Here is a 4889-nt window from a genome sequence, read left to right as displayed (position 1 = left end):
TTTAAGGGGAGCCAGAGGGAACAGCCGTTGTCCATGGTTTGGGTCTTGTTAACTTTAGGTATCCACGAATTTCGAGTTGTTTCTTTTTTTTTAACATGTAGATTATGGCTTATACACGTATGGTAAATCCAAAACCGACCATAGGAAAACCGTGTAACGGACAGAGAAACATAGATAAATGCATGTGCAGGAAAAATATCAAGAAGGCCAAAATTTGAGCGCGCTGTTGCCAAACGCCTAAGTATCTAATACCGTCGACAAAACCAATTTTGTTGTTGGATTGTTCCTAATTTATTTCCATTCATTTGGATAATCTGTCTTCGGTCAGCGAGTTGTATTTAGTCCGATTTCTGTCTATTTGTTTAACAATTTGAATGAAATTATTTATTTTTCATTTAGCAGTCGAATTGCTATAGCGCTACCACACCTCCCTATATTTCATCTGTCATCTGCGATTAAAATCTAACCTCAATTGTCAAATTAAAAGTAAACAAGAAATCATTTACAGTAACAGGCATATTAATACCAGAATGTACTCCTATCAGTCCTATTATTGTAAGATTTTAGGAAAACATGAACAAATAACACTATTTACACAATAGTAAGAGTTCCTCTAGTTGGTGGCCTTCTCAATTTAAGGTAGGAAACTCCCCCCAGACAATTCATCAGTGAGAGAATAGCAAGAGACTCCTCTAGTGTAGTGTTATTAATAAGTTATTTTTAGGTAGTAAAGCCGATTTGCTAGCTTAGCCATACAACATCGCAACTTTTATTGAGTCTAGAGTCCAGTTACCAACAAAGCCACATTTAAGGAACCAGCTAACAAATGGGGTGTACAGTATTCTGTTGTTATTAGCAAAGTTACTTAGTTGAATGTTTGAATGACAATGATATAATAAGGTGTGAAACATCTAAAAGCTTCAGTTCACTAGACAATATACAAGCCATCTGATCCAGTGTTCAGGTTGTGTTCAATCAATTTGCCAAAAGATATAATACTTAGATCAGTGCTCCATTTTAATTAAATTGTAAACAATTATATGGTTGCTGAGCAATTTTTTGTGTGACAAGCAAGTTCATCCCCCAACTTGGTTGCTGTAAAATGAAGTGTAAAGTTGGCTAATGACTGTGCTTTTTAATTTACAGTTGTAGTTTCAGATCATGCACACAGAAGGTTGTAACACAGAATTCATTCTGCCACTATCTGTATTGCTAAGGAATGCAACCAACAATGTACTTAATAATTATTATATCAAGTCTATAATTATATCAGTTCATAAAATAATGTAATATGGTTATTTGTAAGTATAATAGTGTGTTTTATCATAGGGAATACAATAACAAAAAGTTTTCAATCAACATATCTATCTGCCACTGTAACCAAAGTGAAGGTGCAGACACACATGCTCATAAAAAGGCCTGCTTCTTAGCATATGCCAAGAATCATTGTACCCTTCAGCTGTTCACATTTCCTAGCAATAGGCATGCCTGCTTTAAGTAGACACTATGTACTTTATGGCTTGCTCATAAGCAACCGAACTTCAGATGTGCCAAAAGCATGCCCCCTTTCACCTATGCTCCAGATAGTAGGTATACTAAAAAATCTAAATACGTATTGCTATTTTATGAGCATGATATTTGTAGCAAACCATGACCACAGATGCTGCTCCACACAAGTAGCAATTGGTCAGTAATAATGTATGTATGTAATACTAATGACATGCTTTTGTGTTTTTATTGAACATGTGGGTCTGCACCTCTATTCTTAGAGTTTAGTTGATTCCTTATGATTATGAATAAAATACATAGTTAATATTTTACATAGCAAATAGGTGTTATCAAATAATAATATGGTCTAGGGGTTTTACCTTTAGGCATATTTTGGTCAAAGTATTAACTTGAGTTTTAAGCTGTAGGAGTAACATAGCATATCTCATTATATCAGAACAAGTTAAAATAAAGTAGTCAAGATAAACAATGTACACAAATGCCAACATTTTGTTTTGTTATAACCTACTTAAAAATTAAATTGATTTCATCGAGAATATTTTTGACCTTCTAATGAGGTACATACACTTCTATTTTGTTTAAAAACATGCTGTTTAGTATAACTAAAGGAACTTGTGTTGACAATCTACAGTATAATGTAAAACCCACCATGTTTATAACATACAAGAGGAGAATCAAAGGGCAGTTTTATAAAAATAAATGTTACTTAATATTTTTCTTAATTTCCTTCTATTGATGTTACTGATGTAAGAAAGTTATGGAATGCTACTAAATATTTAATTTAACATTATTGAACTGTCTTTAAGTAAAAATCTGTTCTTTTAAATAGTATGTATGTAAATAAATGTATTAAAATTGTTTGTAAAAGTGTTGGTTTTTTTAAAAAAGCCACAAAATTTAAAATTTTATTTTGTAGCAGGATTCTCTCAAAATTTCAAAAATCTAGACTAAGCTAGTTTGGTACAATTAATTGAATTATTAATACATTATCATATGGACCACTTATCTTAATAGTATTCTATTAGTTCTTTAGTACGCAAACTCGAAATCATAGTCATTATAAAACAATTACGGATAATCAAAAATTCTGAACGCAGCCTGTCAAAAGTATTCGGCCCAACTCAAAAATCAACGCGGGATTATTTTCAAATGACATGTAGTTTATCCTTTGTTTTTCAAATAAACATTTTGTATTTGCAAATTGAAGTTTTCTTGTTCTGTTTTATTACGTCCTTATACTACCACCTATAGTTTTAGCTTGGCATGAGCACTCAAATAATACAACTTATTGAGTCAATGAACTAATTAACTGAACTTTATTTAACAATATTTTAAATTAATAACACCACATGTACAGTACAGTATTTAGTGACAAGTTTTGTTGACAAGACAGAACTTATGTCAAGTCACGCACTGACTGAATAAAGGAATAGGTTATGCTAAAGCAAAGCGCTCCCTATACTACAACTAGTACAAGCGTACAACACACTCTCAGATGTGTATTCCTACATTCCCCCTCAAATCTGAGTTTGTTGTAATTGTTGCTTACCTAAACCGTTTAAACTAAATCTTACATTCTACAACATTCAGTATGTTTCTAAACTTAATAAATTTTTGCTGTGCTAATGCTTTAGTCAAGATATCAGCTTGTTGATATTCTGTTGGTACATAAAACAATTTAACCTTATTTTGTTCTACGCAATCACGCACAAAGTGATACTTTGTATCAATATGTTTAGATCTTTTGGTTTCCATCGTTGAAGCCATTTTCATACATGATTGGTTGTCCTCATACACTTTAATTAGTAAATTATTACATTTCAGTATTTCTGATAATAACTGTGAGAAAAACAGAGACTCACTTACACACAGTGACAATGCAACATATTCAGATTCTGAGCTTGATAATGCAACAATATTTTGCTTTTTAGATCTCCAATAAATTGCATTATCATTACATTTTATTACAAAACCACTAATGCTTTTACGATCAAAATCGTTAGCATAATCCGAATCAAAATAACTGTTTAAAGAAATTTGTGCATTAGAAGCCTGACTCTTGGTATATTTTAAAGAAAAATTCTTAGTTAGTTTCAAATATCTCAATACAAACTTCAAGTAATTCCAATGTTCTGAAGAGTAATTAGTTTGAAATTGACTGAAATACGTAATTGAGAAACAAAGATCTGGCCTAGAGCCTAACATTATGTACATTAAACAACCTAACAACTCGCGATAGGGATATTTTTCTTACATTTCTGTGTCAACACCACGTAATCTTAATTTCGGTTGCATAGGCACATTTGATGTTTTACAATCCAGCATATTAAATTTCTGTAAAACCTTTTTAACTAAGCTTCTTTGTGAAATATATAATTCATTCTTTAACCTTACAATTTCCAATCCAAGAAAGACAATATTTTTATTTGATAATTCTTTCATTTTAAAATGTTTACAGAGGTAGAATTTAATTGAATTTAACTCTTTTTTCGTTTTTGATCAAATTAACAAATCATCACCATGAATTAAAATGAAGCTTAAGTCAGTAAAATATAAACAAGGATCCTTCATTGAACGTTGAAATCCGTTCAATGAAGGATCATTAAAACATTATTAAAAACTGTGTTCCAACACTTGGGTGACTGTTTTAGTCGGGGGTTCGGGAAGAAAACAAAATTAAAACAACTGTTTCCTCTAAATGCACTGTATTGCGGCTCTCGGTACTTACAGTAAACACTTACGATAACGGGTACCCAATGAAACGGAAGTTACCTTATTCGGTGATACGGGGAAAGCGTGTAACGATAATGAAAACTACCTACGGACCCTTCACTACTGTTTAGCCTGACTACTGTAGATTAACACTGTCTGTGACACAGTGTAAGTACGGCGGTACGGTACGGTTATGTAAAACTGACTACTCGGCGCCGGAATTTGTTCCAAAAACCCAAAGAGGCCCAATTACGTGACCAGCGGTGTTCCCGTCACTCGACCTAACCTCTAGGTGCCGCCCCGATTCCCCGGGGTTCGACAAATAGAGCCTCCGTTGCACACTGTTTCCCCAATCATGCAACAGAGGTTTCAAGTCTCGTGACGTTGCCAGTCACACAGCCGCTAATCCCTCCAGTATCCCAAACCCGTTTACTACTCCGTTTCCCCGGAGCTAAGCAAACGAGCTACAGGATTCACCGTTCCCGCTTGCTACACCGTTTCCCCGGTGTCCAACAAACAGGAACAGGACCAGAAGGATTACCTAACTGTTTTCAAAAACAAGTTACTGTAGCCGGCGCCGTCTTACCAGAAATACCCTCAAACGGAAAACCCCGGAAAGATATAGCAAATGCCCCAAACGGAAATCCCCGGAAAAATACTGAAAATGC

At 33.9% G+C, this 4889-nt stretch overlaps 1 protein-coding gene and 1 long non-coding RNA gene across 2 annotated transcripts in view; both read left to right on the top strand.

Annotated features, from left to right (window-relative positions):
* Positions 1 to 4889, top strand: part of LOC145739522 (uncharacterized) — a 162840-nt gene that overhangs the window by 75800 nt on the left and 82151 nt on the right. The gene's annotated exons all lie outside the window — the stretch shown is intronic.
* On the top strand, positions 299 to 2367 carry LOC145739521 (uncharacterized). Its single transcript, XR_014181067.1, has 2 exons — positions 299 to 668; positions 725 to 2367. It is a non-coding gene; the product is annotated as an uncharacterized LOC145739521 (long non-coding RNA).

Source organism: Ips typographus, unplaced genomic scaffold (genome assembly GCF_016097725.1).
Source record: "Ips typographus isolate SLU unplaced genomic scaffold, UJ_Ityp_2.0 IpsContig33, whole genome shotgun sequence".
Taxonomy (NCBI): domain Eukaryota; kingdom Metazoa; phylum Arthropoda; class Insecta; order Coleoptera; family Curculionidae; genus Ips; species Ips typographus.
This window is presented reverse-complemented; position numbering and strand designations above follow the sequence as displayed.